This window comes from Ylistrum balloti, unplaced genomic scaffold (assembly GCF_031769215.1).
Source record: "Ylistrum balloti isolate Yb309-2 unplaced genomic scaffold, AGI_CSIRO_Ybal_v1 Utg370828, whole genome shotgun sequence".
Lineage (NCBI taxonomy): Eukaryota > Metazoa > Mollusca > Bivalvia > Pectinida > Pectinidae > Ylistrum > Ylistrum balloti.
In genome coordinates this window covers 667743-683830 of record NW_026782478.1, presented here as the reverse complement: position 1 = coordinate 683830, position 16088 = coordinate 667743, and positions in this window count along the sequence as shown.

Sequence of the window (16088 nt, the reverse complement as noted above, 5' to 3'; positions counted from 1 at the left end):
ATCCATTGTAATATTTATACAGTAAATAGTATTATTGAAGAATTCCTTCTGTCAATATTCTATCCAAACAGAAAGGACTTTAAAAATGCCAAGTCTGCAATCAGCCGTTCTGGTCCCTATGGTAGTGGGTCCCAAGTAATTACCGATATGTTAACCCCATTATACATGGCCTAGTGATCCACACTTCATTCTGTTCTGCAATATTTAGGGTGTGCATTCATACGCCGCATATCATAGCTTGCCATGTCTAGCTATCCGCGTGTGTTATGAGGACCAGATCGATCGGGGACAAAAGCCTCTGCTAATGGCACCTCATAATTCTACCATAGTCAATTCCAGTCCAAACCAGTTTTATTGACAATAATAACATAATCTGTATATTTTTTCTGTTGAGTGACTGCTTTAACACATGAGAACACTAAATTCACATACCGCTAAACCTGTCGATGAAAATAATGGATTAGTAAAACAGCTGATCACTTCTGAAAGGATTGAAAAGCGACAACAAATAATTAAGTATAACTTTAATCCATCTAAACCTAAAAAGTATAATTGTGTTTTCATAGCAAAGTATTGAAAATACGACATTATAAATTATATATACCAAACCCGTGAAGACCTTTACCTAAAAGTTCTGTTAAATTACATTTCTCATTTTATATTTACATGAATGATTCGCGAATAAAAACACATGATTGATATTGATCTAGACATATTCTAAAACATGTAATATTGTCTCTGCATTTAAATTTATATTGTGAAATAACACTACTTAAGACATTTATTTCCTGCAAACAGTCACTGGTTTGAAGACATTGTAATATTCGTTTTGCAGGTATTTCTGTATCTGTTTGTAACAGATAGTTTTAACACGTGTGCTACTTGCTCTTTGCCAAGATCAACGAGATAGTTAATTGTAAAAGGCACATACCTGTGTATTTGATACATCTACGTTTAACTAGGAGAAGGTTTGAACATTGCTTATGACAATTCTTTAAATGTAAGTAAGATTTTTTATCATTTGGCAAAATATCAAAGACGCAAAATCATTTGGTATTGATATTAATTCTGCAAAATCGTCACTATTCAAAACATAATTAATAAGCGTTTTCAAAAGTGTTACCAGTTGGAAATTTGAATGTAGTAACAAATATGATAAAAAGGAAAGCAAATGTTTGAATTGTCATATCATGCCCATTTACATTTTTACTGTTATGGTTTTAATAACAACGTAATGTTGTTATTAATCAAGCTGAATTGAAACTGGCTGTGAAGCGTAATGTGTGATATTTCCTTGTTGGAGTTTGGTTGAAGAGTAATGCGTTACCATGTTAAATGGTATGGTAATGTGCTGTGCGAAATAGAAAGTATTAACTGTTTATAATGTGGTTTTATTGTTATGGAATCAACAATTGGTAGCATTTTTATCATTGCACGTTGTATGCTGAATGGATTTACAGTTACACAGATGTGTTCGGGCCTGCTTTCATTTATGTTTTTCATTCTTACTGGAATATTTTAATGTTTTCCTGAACGGAATCCCCCGTCATGATCTTTCTTTTTTCATTTCCATCTACTTAAACTTTATACACCAGCTTTTGGATTTGATCGTTACATTCCATTGTTGCAATATTTATTGCCAAATTAGTTGTATGGAATACGAACTGGACCGAGCATTGTGATCAGGAAACTAGTGAATCATCGCTCCTTATTTGTGGGAAAAGGATATATCACGGGTGAACCTAGGGATTCCACATCTGACTTGCGTCGTTGAAGAGACTTTATCACGTTGATTGCAATCCTATGCATTATTGAGAAAGCATCCAGATGGAGCTTGGCCGTCAACAGGTACCCAGGTAAGGCAAGCCGTAACGAGCACCTGGACTAGTGCTTAGCAATCACGCTATCCCACAGGTGTAAAAGTGGTAGATATATAGGACCCAGTGGTACGAACCTTCATTAGTATGGCAATATATCAAAGTAGAATTCACATATGAGATATAACACACTTCAAAGTGAATTGCACATTTGTGATAGCGTTTTCAAGAGAGACACTTGTGGGCGCAGATCAATATCTCTAAAGTAAATAAAGCGTCTTGTTTTGCTTTATATCATATATGGAATTTGCTGATCCAAAAATGATTGAGCCATTGAAGGTCTTTACTTCTGAATCCTTAACAGTGTGGACGGCAATGATCTGTGGATATTGATCTGTATATTCAACTGTATATTAGGGCAGATACTTAAAAGTAAATAAACGTTATTTATCGAAATATAAATCAATTTAAAAGTATGGTTCATACTGTTTCAAGAGCGAGAATATTTCAGGGTTTAGAAATGTATATCAGTTAAGGCTTCTAACATTCTGTTTCTCAAATTTTAAACGTCTTTTGCTACGTTGAATACCTGGTCTTCACTTACAGTCAAGTGAACAATGTAAACTTCCCCTACAAAGCGGTTGCTGGTTTTGGTTGTTGTTGCGATATAATACCCTGTTATGTAAGCCCGGATATAGTGGCGGTGGTTATAATCCACTTTTCACACGCTTATCAACTAAACATTAACACTGACTGCTTTACAAATGTCTGTTTACTGTCACCTTGCCAGGAATACTTTGTTATCAAACATCCTTTTTGTGAATATTTAATTTGTAATTGTAAGAAACATCACAAGGGAACGACCTTATCAATATTGCAGAATATTGATATATTAGATTTGACTTGTATAAGTAAATATGATCGTTTGTTAACATAGATTACGTGATAAAGCTGTCATATAACTATGAGTGACACGCAAAGATGTCCTCCTAGATTTAAACCATTTCACCGTGGTTGTGACTTCAGTATATTGATACCGAATGCAGAAAAGGGTTTTGATTACATGTTACGAGAAATCAAATAGCGTTACGCTGCGTTCAGTGAATATGTTTATCGATATTGAAATATAGGCGGATGAAACTAGTTCGGGATCTAGTTATTGGTATATCATTATTTTAGTACTAGGTATTCATATTTTATTCACATTACATGATAAATGACAAACCTAATTCTAAGTATTGAATTTGAGGTGTAATATATCTTAAAATAGGCGCATCGAATCACAATATCTATTTTAGAAGGGTAAAAGTTGCACATCAATATGTAATGTACGAGTAATTATTGATGTATAAAAGTGTGTTTTACCGGAAATAACCCAGTCAGACCTACATCAGATGAAGCCATATTTCTTTGCGCATTTGATTGCTCAGGAAAGCGTGATATTGGCAATTCTATATATCAAATACAACATACTAGTTCCGAACGGGCGAACAGGCACCATTCCGAAATTATGTCACGTGATTGGTGTCGTAAGCATGCTTTGGTTTGATAAGAATTTAAATACACAAATTCAAGTTGGTATTTTCTACTACTTAGTTTCCTGATTTACTCATAAAAATGTCCTTCACTAGGTAGAACATTAAAGCACTGAACAAATGGCGCGTGTTAAAACAGATTTAAAAATAATAGAATTTCTTATGATGCATAGATTCAGCTGGAAAGCCATAATGGAATAACGAAAATGCATGTAGAATGATAAAATGAATCATCATTTAAAACTGTAGCATTGAAGGATTATTTACAAGATGGCTGTAGATTTTAAGCCTGTAAGTGCTTTACGAGGCCAATTCTATTGGGAACTGGCTGATACTAATATGGGTCGTGATTTCAAAAATGTAAATTTGATTTTCATAACATCCAAGTTGATAACAAAGCAACGTGGGTTACCTCGTGTCTCATCCATGTATTGATTATCACAAGTCTCGAGTAGGGGCAATGTTCTTCTTCAATCGAGGCAAACTTCATTTCTGCATTATAGTCCTGACAGAAAGTCGGTTAAATACAGGCGCATCAAGCTGTGGCGTGTTTCACTAACATTATAATCATTTTAAGTTACACTAGCTAGAAGGTGCTGCGAGCAAAATAATATCGATATCATGAACTACTTTACTTGATGCACAATGGAAAAAAATGTTATGATTTAATTCACTTTGCGGTTTATTAAAGTGTAGATAGATCTCGCATATTTATATGATGGAAGAGGGATAAAGAAAAATGAAAATTTGCGTCATTAGTAACTATCAAAGTGTACTGTCACACACAGGAGTTTCATTTTAATAGCAATTGGTAATCTGCCTAACATAGCTAGAATATTGTCACAGACGTATTGATTTCGAATAAGACAAAGTCTAGGAATTGTACGTTACCATTATGCTTGAATTGGTCTATATCTTAGCTTATCGGACATTTTCATATCTCATATCAAACATTTTTGTATATGATATTGCTTATCCCATATTGTCAATAAGACTCTTCTTTATGGAATTTGAATTGTGATTATGTTTTTGCCATGTTGGTATTTTCTTGATTTTTATTACCTTCTGGCGCATCCAAGTGTCAAACTTTTTTTTTTTTTTTTTTTTGTTTTGTTAATTTCATCTTCGCCTTCAGGTTGTCATTAGTCGTTTCTGGGTGTATTCGCTGGATCATCAGAGTTAGCATAGGGCACTTCGTTGTTTATCCCCGCCTCATTTTGTTTGTTTTTTTTTTACTTTCCAGTGCATTCCAATTTATCATCTTGTTTATTGATTAGTCGTGAGATTAACCTTTAACGTTAATAAGATGTCAAAACGTTACACATTAAGTAGCAGTATTGTATAAATATCAGGTCGACCATAAAACATATCTTGTTTTTTCGTTCGCTTAGAAGAATTACAATACTATCCTCGACAACAACAAGAAAGGGGAAAAAACCTCAATAAATCTTAAGAAGCAATAATATGCTGATAACATAAACCTTCACTGACATAATGTATACAGGAAAAATTATCGAGTCTCCCTATAACTCTTTGTTCCTTTCTGTAATAGGTCCGACTATTGATTAAAGAACACGTGTCGCCTGACCAGGGTAAAATAATGACGCTAAAATGAATAATGCATATTCCTCTATGATAATCTCTACAAAAAGTGTTGCTACGTTTGTCCATTTGACGTGTATACATCAATTTCGTTTAAGACTAACATCTGGCATTCAGCCCGGAAAGTAGAGTATACACTTAAGTATATGGCAGTCGATGATCAGCGAATACACAGAGGTGAAAGAACATGCAACATCTGTAGGCTTAAGTGTTATGAAATATATACCTTCTAACACATGAAAACAAAATGTTTACATATCAGATAATTTATAGTTTTTGTATAATACAAGTGAAATTACTTCACACCTTCTGTAACACCTTCCGCTTCACCTTTTTAGGAGGCAATCGGTCTAAATATTTCTTTTTGTCATATTATTCCAGAGTTTCATCAAATTTGCGTTTGTAATAAGATCCTCTTATTCCCGGTTGATATTTTCTTCGTTATATTTAATTCCGTCATTGTCTTTTACCCAACCCGCTTATACTTAAAACCCTTCAAGTATATTGTTACAATTCCAGTTGAAATTGCTACCAATCCACAACGTATATATTTTCTGCGGGAATGGTTGAAGTAGACAATTATACAACACATGTTAATTCCTCGCGTAAAAGGGGAACGCATTGATAAATGAAAGGAGTTTCACTTGGGTGTCCTTTGTACAATCTTTGATGATGCAGGGGATTGGCACTTCTGTTTGGTTTTTAGCTGTCGAGTTTTGCATCCCTGCCACGTTTTAATTCGTTCTAATACTGGCACTGTTAAGAACATACACGTGTATTCAAATTCTTTTGATAACATTTAATGTTAGAAATTCTGAAATGTATTGAATTTGAGTGTATAGGTACTTCATCTTGATTTTGACATTTCTATGACCAATTGGATCTTCATTAGCCGCCTCTCATGTCACCAGTTTCGGCCTCTAGCATTACTGATGTGTCCTAAAAGACTGGAAAAAGCGGAATGCTTTTTGACGGTACTGTTCCGTTGTGTATCTTTTGTAAATTTTCCACAGAGTGATGTGCGATAGATTACAGACATTCAGTAAGATGTTGCATCTATAATATTTTGTAGTGTGTGTTGCCCTCATCGGAAAACAATGTCATGACGTATAACAGACCGGTTACTATGGTGACAGTAAGATGGTAACCCACGTTTACCTTGAATTATACACATTGCCAGTCTATTGAACAGCAAACACACACAGGCCATTGTTAAAAACCCGTTACCATCTATAACTTGCAGCTTGTAAATGTTAAACCTGCATTTTCGCCATACATCTTTATCTTCATCAAAGCTGATTATCTTTAACTTGAGGTATTCCATGAAGAATTTCTAACTCTACTCAAAAGGTTGTAAATACTTCGTGAAAAACTTCCTAGCGAACGAGTTACCAAAGGATTAGGAACATGCTGGTAGCAACATTTCAACATTTTAGAATTTGTTTAATAAGTCACTTTTTATATTCAAGCAATAGCAATATTTCCGAAATTTTATTCTAGCTACCTCTGAAAAAGAATTTCACTTTTTATTTTTGTTTTGGTCAAAATGAAAATTGTTCGAGTAGTTCTTTGCACAGTTTCTAAATTTACATATACTCCACAACTTCATTAGATAAATTATAACAGCGCTGTGGTGTTTTGGATTCTTTGTAACAGTGTTGTGTTGCTGAAATGTTAAAGTTTGTAACTTTAACAGCTTTGAATGATGATCTTAACCCTGCCATCAAACCAAAGATTAAGCAAAAATAGTCACTGAAGCTAAAGGCCTATTTTTTAACTAGGAGGCGACAGTGGGGAAAAAATTGTTCGAAAAATTTATCAAAATTTGCATGAAGAGGTGCACTAGCCTCAGCATTCAATAACATTTGTGTTATGTGTTTGGTCAAAAAATTAATTTCCATAGCAACCCGTTGTTCGAAATACAAAATATGTGACAAAAACTTACAGGCATGGATAAAAACGGAACTGTTGTGTTGTTTTATAGATAAGATCCTGACCTTGCCCATTGCCATTTCATCGCTGGCATTGTCTGAAATAAAACTACCTAACATGACCTGTTTATAAGTGTTATGTGAAAACATGGTCATCTTTACGGCCTAAATCGGAATAAAACGGACCTAGATTTATTGTTGCCATTTCCTTTTCCGGTCAGAAAGCATTTATTTCCGGTGCGTTTCGATCGACTATCAAATTTCCGGTGAGTATGTGCTGTCCAAAAGTCACGTGTATGAGTATTTATCAATAATGCCAAGTACCTGTCCCGCTGTTTATTGTATTAATTAGCATGAATATGTATTACAGATCAATATCATGAACGGAATCAATATTACTGACAGGATTGGCTGACTTACGCGAACCGTATCAGATGTTACTTTACAAATATTTTGGAATGAGTGCTTGGATCCCATTGATCGTTTCTAACTACTATCCGTTGCCAAATTTAGCCTAGACATCAAGTATATAATTTAATGCAAATAATGGACTATTCGTGCGTTGGGATAGTTTTCGCTAAGCTCTAGCATGAGTTGTATGGCAAAATGCCTAAAATAATAATTACTTTCTTTACCTATATTTTCGGCTTCTCCGACCTCAAGTTACTTTTTTATTTGAAAACTCTAGAATAATTGTTGTTTATCAGTTGCTATTCTGAATAAATTATTTCTATGGCAGTAAAACCAAAATTATTTTCTTGATGGAAACTGCAGAAAAGCCTTCCATTATTTATTGGGTGTTATTCAAATATAGTCACATTCTTCTACCTATGCCTTTTTTCTTATTCTGACAGAGCATGGATTGTTGAATGACGAATATCAATTTTGTAGGCTGGGGGATTGTGATCTATATCAGCAATGGACAGGAGCAAGACACGGATAGTAAAAGAATCGGCAAACCTTAATATATTGACCATCATGGAAGAAAACATTAACATTAGTAGCCGATAGTTTAACTGTAGAACAGTCGATAAAATATAAAAGTTATGATATACACACAGAAATGTAAATACCGATAACAATTAAGTTGTATGTTATATATTAAAATGGAAAGAAATGTGGTATACACACGTGCTTATTCACAACAGGACAAAATGGTCAAATTCTTGCATATACACTTAAATCGCCGTCTATCCCTTACTAGTATGAAAATATACTCCTGTCAGATTTTCTTGGAGTTTTGTACTAGAGACCGTATCTACTATTTGAATGCCGAGTCGGTATATTGCATTGGCCTGAAATGACCGAACAGGGCACAGACTGTAAAAGAATGACAGGGCGCTGGCATGGAAAGACTCTCATAACCACTGACGAATTTTTTACGGCTTGATGGGACATTTTCAATTTCCACGTGAGTTATGTCTCCTACGGGCACAGCCTTAAAAGCAGGCATTGGCGGCGATTGAATGTGTTTGTATTGATTAAGACGGGACACAAGCATCCCTTCTGGGCCTTGTCTGTTCGCAGACTTCTCCCTATGTATAGTATATAACTAGCAGAACACACACAATACATGAAAGGTAGATATATGACTGTACACAGAAATCAATGAGACAACCTATTGCCAAATTTGGCTTCATGGCAAATTCGTAATCGTATATGACGTGCGTGTGTTCGTTTAAATAACCAGTTGGTCAGTGTGTCGCACTCCTGTATTTAGGTATCGGTTAATTTTGATATTATCATCTTACGTTTTTCCTATTTCATTGAAAATGAGGCGATGCTGTGTTGGCACTTACATGTATCTTATATGTCTGATGTCAATGTGAACATTATTATAAACACCCGTAGATAAATTTTAGCATTGATAAAATAATATTTTTGCAATATTTAGCCATGTGGCAGAATATTTGTATCGAGATGTGGACATGTCGAAAATCTAGGTAATATGGTATATTATAAATTAATTATTTTATCATATTAGCATATAGCGTATCTTTTAGGAGTACATTTGTCAAATATTTACATCAATCGTTGTCGTATGATACAAACATTTGAATCATGGGGACCAAATACATCTTTGCACAAGAGTTACATTGACAGGTAGTGATGATGTATTGTTTCTTTTCGGTTTTGAAATAATTTTACTACTTGTCATACAAAATACTGACATATTCCATGGTCTGATATCATAGTCATCTCTATGTCGCCATGGAAAACGATCAGGTCCCCATTTTCTTTGATGCTATTACGTTGGATTTTTTAGCATTCATTGTGAGAATCCGTATTGTTTTCAATCGTACAATTTCGTATTTAATACTAGTATATGATCACAGTACATGTATCAGTGTGTATGTCATGTAACAACCAACATAGATGCAATACATTACTAAAAATTGAGAATGGTAAAGCTAATTATTGTAACTTTATGATCGATAGAACATTTCAAGCAAGGTTTTTTCTTTCTCAAATAAAAAGGTTTATGAATGTTGAAGAATTAAATTTGTAAAAACAATCTGCTTTTTAAGTACCTATAACTTATGTTAATAGTGATTGAAACACTGGTTTTGTGTATGCTGTGTTATTAACTGGAAGATACATCTGATTAAAGACAAAAGTTTTGTGTATTAGGATAGACATTTTAATTGAATAAGTTTGTATATAAAGAGCAATACCAAATTAGCTATGTAGTAGTATATTGGAATGTTGATTAAAAAGTGTTTAAATACAGGAATTTCACATAGGACATTCAGACTGTACATACATAATAATAATGAATTCCACTGTATCATACAACTGTTTTATACTTCTATGCCTCGTCAGTTAAAATTAGGGCCTAATTGGCGACAGAAGAAAATAGAATCGGTGGAATCAGATGTCACAAAGTTATGCAGTGTAAGATTATAACGAAGATTAATATGCATTTTACGACAGCATACTAGGTATGTGTGTATAGTTCGGTAGAAATGATGAAATTACATCGGGTATGTTGATTGCTGACTGGATAAGTGGTCGTGTCATACAATAGCCTTGGTTGCCATTTATTATTGATCACGGATACATCAAACTTACGTACATCTAGACAATTAATTTCATCTGTTGGAATTATGCAAAGGTAATATTTGTATTGCTCTGTGTAGAACCTGGATAGGTGATATGTACGGGCAGTGCACTTGGGGAATTGAAGAGGTATCATCATTGATGCTGAGGTCTCAGTGTTGACCAAAGCCCTGATTGACACTGTTGTCTGTGTTTACTTATGATTGCCCCCAAGAGATCGCCACTCCCATGCTGTTATTGTTTCAAGCTTTAGCTTTGCTAGAGCCATGTCTTAAACACTGTTTTGTTTAGGGTTTGAAACACTGTCCTGTCTTTGGAAGTCAGAACTTTGTTTGGAAACCATAAATATTAGATAAGAGAGTTTATGGTAAAAATCAATAGGTATCCAGAGCATGACCTGGAAAGTTCTGCATCAGATCCGCCGTCAGAACGATTGCTGATTGGATGAACAACACCAGTACCGTCCTTATATTGCACTAGGGGCCTATCTACAGGACAATTCTATCAAACAAAGTCATATATCGACTTCCGCTGGTGTGCAAACACAGTAACATAGAAAAAGTAGGACCCGAGGGATCTTAGGCAAGTCATTCAGTACAAGACAGACTCATAGGAAGGATTATTAATTAGATATATAGAATATAAATATATAATACAGGTTCATTTTATCAAACTACTGGTATATTGTTCCATATACCAGTTTTTTGACCTGACAATCATTGGTTCAGATTAATGGTTCAAGTTTTTTTTATGAATAAAACATTGAAATGTCAATGATATACAGTAATGTATTGTTTGGAAATCAGCTAATCTAAATTCCCTGCTACCTGAAGCTATTTTGTAGCTTTTGGGAAAATTAACAAAGCATTTTCTTAATTTTCGGTTAATCTGCTTTTCGCTCTCATCCTTTCAGGAAAAACACGATTCCATAGTATTACTACCATATAATTTAATGTGACATTCAACTAATGCGTATTAACAGCTACCGTTAATTGTATCGTTTCTGGCTTGCCCGGGGACCTCCCCTACTGATCTCAACTTTCTGCGGAAATGTCACAGTCATGTGGAGCTATGACACTGTTACCGCACATTCACAGCTCCAAGCGCGTGGTCAGGTGACCTGGTCAATAATTTATTGATCTTATCACAATAGGTGATCATAATCACAGAGGATTACAATTCCAATGTTGATGTTATGTATAATACAGTTTTCGAAATGTTCAAAATAACATTTATCATCAAGTAAAATGAATGTCTGCTGGAATCATGAAACTAGCCTATCCTGTCTCGTATCCACTGGTTCATGGCAGACCAGCGGACGTCTATGACAACGGTAGGAAGCCTGGCAATGACGAACCTAATACAGCGTCTGTAAGGCATAGATCAGATAAGTGAAAGTTGGAGCTTTTTGCGATATTTTTTAGGTACTGTGACACGGTCGTTTCGCAAGGATGTGACATATAATGAAGCTGGATGTTATGGATAATATAGTTATTTGGATTTAAAAATACATATTATGATTGTCATATTAGTATCTAGAGGTGGATAGTCACTATACATAAATAGTCGCTGTAAACAGGCGTTCTTTAATACAGTATTGACCGCATTTGTTAACGGCTGATGATTGCAGATATATATGATGGGTCAAGACAGTTGAAATTCACTCAAACCATTAAATAAACTTGACGCGACAACATATTGCACATGCCGTAAATGACTTCAACATTGTCCATTACTGCGAATGTGCTTCACCATACTGTAAACATTAATGTATTGGACCAGTCCTTATTTACATTTCAGAGCAAATGTCTTAAATTGGTTTACTATCAGAACTAATGCTGTAAACTGTTTGGCAGTGCCTGTCTAGCTGCCCAAAGCTAACTGTATAGCATCTGTACTAGCCTGATGGATTGTCACACGCTCCGACAATCCCTACCACTTCTAGACATTAAATTCGCGCCTCTAATTTCTGTTCAGTAAATTGTAAGTTATTTTTAGTAATAGTCAGACATAGTAATGTTTTCTGGAAATGGAATACATGACTGTCCAGTGGATTTGGCACACACATGGAGTATTGACTTAGACTGACCCTGTAGAGCCATGACAGTGTCTGACGAGGTGGATTTACAGCCGCGTGGAATACTCGCCTTTAACGTTGTTAGACGCTTCAATTCCTCTTCCTGATGTTAGAAGTTACACATAACAATTAAATCTGACATGGATGTTTCGGCACCTAAAATACTCCTATTGCCAACTTGTTAGCGTGTACATTCATTCCAGATTGCGAGTGGTAGACACTGCTTTGGGACTTTACGTCCCCAAGGTTTGCCGTCACCTGCATGCCACGTTTTAACTCAATCGAATAGTAGCATTGTTCAGAATATACATGTATATTTAACGTTCTTTAATATTTCAATACAGAAAATTATGAAATTTATTGAATCGTGTGGTTGTGCACCACCTCTTCGTCCAGATTTTTACATTTCTTTCGATCAATTTTCATTTCCTTGTGTCGCCGTAGGTTTCAAAATTTAGGAGCGTAGCATCTCTGCAGAGTCAAAGAAGGGCGAAACAGATGTATGATGCAATTTATTACATGATCTGTTTCTAGTGCATATAATTCAAAGGTGCACTTCACTTATATAGAGATCATTGTAGGACAGTGGTCCTCGTAACGGTTAACATCGCGATTTTTTCCCGACGATTCATTAAAATATAAGGTTATGTATAGTTGATTTGATTATTGGATCAACAGGAGGCTGCGTCGGTAAATTGTTGACCTACGCAACCTCTGGTGAAAATACGAGGTACGTAACGTAATTCAACGCTTACAACATGGGTCGATTTGTGCTTCTCAGGGCCAGTCTGGGATGACGTGTTAGTGTCCTTGGGTAACATTGCTTTAGATGGCGTACGACGTGTCTCCCTATGTTGTTTGGTGAGGTAGACACCGACAAATACAAGGAGACTGCGCCTCAAAATTACCGTGACTATCCACGGGGCGATATACAGACCCAAAAAACTGCAGCATGCATTTCCCCGCTGTTCCAAACGCATCAGTTGCACGAAAATATGTGCGTTTAAAGCATGTAACTCTCCTTACTGCATCAGATAATTGTTGTTTTCCAACTAGTACCTCGAAATCGCATTCACAGATCTATACTTATGGTACCGCTGAAAAAAAATCCCAAGGAGGAAGAAATTTAAGAAAGAAAAAAACTTTGTCCATTCAATGACTCAAATGAAATATACATCTCAGTTGCCTGCTGTGTCTTTTTTATAAAACCCAATAACGAAGGGTCGAACAGCATATAAAACTGCAGATTCTTTCAGACATTCCAAAGTGTTCGCTTATTCCATATCGAAGATAAAAGTAGCATAGCTGATTTGTTGTCATGTAGTGATTAAGATATCTATGCAATAAATAAATAAATTTAAAAACATGTATCTACGAGGCCAATACATGTGTTGTTCAACATATCGATATTTGCGTCGTGTTTTACGACTTAACTGGCCTACAAAATTAAGATTTTATAGAGTCGCTGAGGAGTAAACAAGCTATGGTTAATAAGAAAGACAAGTATATTACCGTCACGCCCTGATTAACGGCTTGTTCATTGTAATTTGTTCAATACCATATGAATAATTTACACTTCATGATATCTAAATCAACTCTCATTAGAAACGATAGCAGGAGGTATTTTCATTAAAGAATAATTTTTTGTTATAAATTCAGTATGAAGTATTTTTTGGGTTATTGTGTTGAGAGCGTTGTTGTGATTAGTTTCTAGTGTAGCATATCTGTGATAAGCAAAAAAGGATAATGCATTAATAGCGTGTTGTTTAACTAGTTATTAGCTTCTCGTTAAAGTTCTGAGTTCAGTAATATCAACACGTTTATTCATCACAGTCAACAGTATAAAGCAGTGAAAACGATGATTATCTGAAGCACAGTCTTGCAAACAGAACAATTTGAAGTGCACTCTTACAAAGACCTGGTAAATGCCACGAACATAAAAAACATAAATGAGATAGTCTTAATCTCTGTAAGGTAAAATGAATTTTGATTGGTATGACGCACACTGTCGAAAACTTTGTTGTTAACTGTTTACTGTTACCTGGGCTAAGCCTCTTTTTTACTGTTTATGGCCGATGCCATTCAGTTGTCAGACGCTTATGCATCGTGTGCTGTTTTTCTTTATCAGTACATTTATTTTTACATGTTATTGGATAAGTTGACATAAGAAGCATTGACACGAAAGTTTAGAATATGGCTCCATACATTTGTATTCAGATTGCTTTTCATCTGTATCTCAATATTCTTTGTTTATCAGAGTGAATTTAACCTTATAAACATTTGTATATTCACAACATAGGTATCTGTGTTGATGCATTCACAATTTCAGAAAACTATCTACTTATGAACAGATTAAAATAGATTTCCATATTCGGATATCTTGAGAAACAAGCCCGAATCTAGCAATGCACTTGGCTATCTAAATACATGCTGTCAAAAAGCAACTTAAAGCAAGGAATTCTGCCTGATAACATACGAATAATGCATTACTGATTCAAGCATCAAACAGTAAAAGTAAGCTCCTTATTAAAAAGTTAGATAAGGTTGTATAAAAGGTTCGATACATAAATATTTCTGAAACCGTTTTAGCAGCAAATCTCGGAAAACGTGTCTTAATAACTCCTCAAACATGTTATCAAAGAAGGACTTGAACACATCTAAATGAATGGGCTGCAGCACATGGTGACAACACTCTATCAAACACGTGGCTGGGGTGTCATTATATCCTAACTCTGCTCGGTAATCATTATCATAAGCACGCACAGTCGATATTTCGGAGTTATAATCAACACGAAGCCATGCGATATCAGTGTAAGGAAAACGAATTTCTGTTTAAAGGGTAGAAAGAGGGTCTGGTGTGTGAATTAATGGCTGACTTGGATATACGGCGGCCTTTATTGACTCTGTGTGTGACGTATACTGCTAGAGCGCGGGAGATTTACTACACTCCATATAAGGATATCGGATGTCTGCCAAGAACTTCACGTTACCTTGTATAGCATTTTAATCTCTGAATAACCAGCCAGCAACCACTTTGTTAAATGTGTCGGTAGCTCATGCTCACAAATAGGTTGTATACACTGTGATCCCGTAGAGATACACTGCCCACGGGTGCCAAGAATGGAATGAACAACAATTACCAGCTTACTGATTTGTTTGATGTTTTGTTGATAAATCTACTGATAAACCTTTTTACATCAAAGAATTCTTTGCTTATTGGGTATATCATGGACAAAATGATAGTGTGTTGAGTTTTCGAAATTGATCTATGCAATGCGTTGAAAAAAAAATATTGGAAAGTTTCAATAAGGCTGCTGTCGCAAGATTGAACAGCATATGTTCATCTGTATGGTGGTAATACATCATTTAAATACGTAACACTGATTTTGATGGGATTTAGCTTGTTTTACAACAGCAACTCCGTCCCTATAGTATAATCAAACTGCTGCATGTAGATAAAACTCGAGTATAAAAGAAAATTAGGCAAATAACTTCCGGCATAACATGAAAAAGACGCGGCAAGAAACAAGATATTGTTATGAGATTTGCAGCAGGGTTCTGTTAGATTATCCTGGATAATAGATATGGATGCATTGCTTGAGATTACGTAACAGTTAATGGCCAAACCGCTTTTTGGGTTGGTTCCCATGTGTCTACTGCTTTGGATTCTTTGTCTTCTCGAAAGAAGAATGCCGCTTTTCCACTTGCCGAATAGAATCTGAAGGAAAATATTTTATAGTCTTTTCAGCAAGACCAAGAACACTTTACCAATACCTCTTGGTATATTTGTCAATGTCCACAGACCAGTGTTATCCATCAAAAGGTCTGTTGGGGAATACTAGGCCAAAGTAAAGTATATAGACAGAAACGCTACAACCTTATATTGACAAGGACGCCAGTGAAACTTGAGCGTGTACGACATTACATGTACATAACTCGGCTGCCACATCAATCCCCATGAGTGACGAAAAACTATTAGTCGGCTATAATTAGAAAAGTTGATTTTTCTCCCTCGTTTAATATCATTACTGTTTGCTCTAACCAATTTGCTGGGGTTTTTATTCAA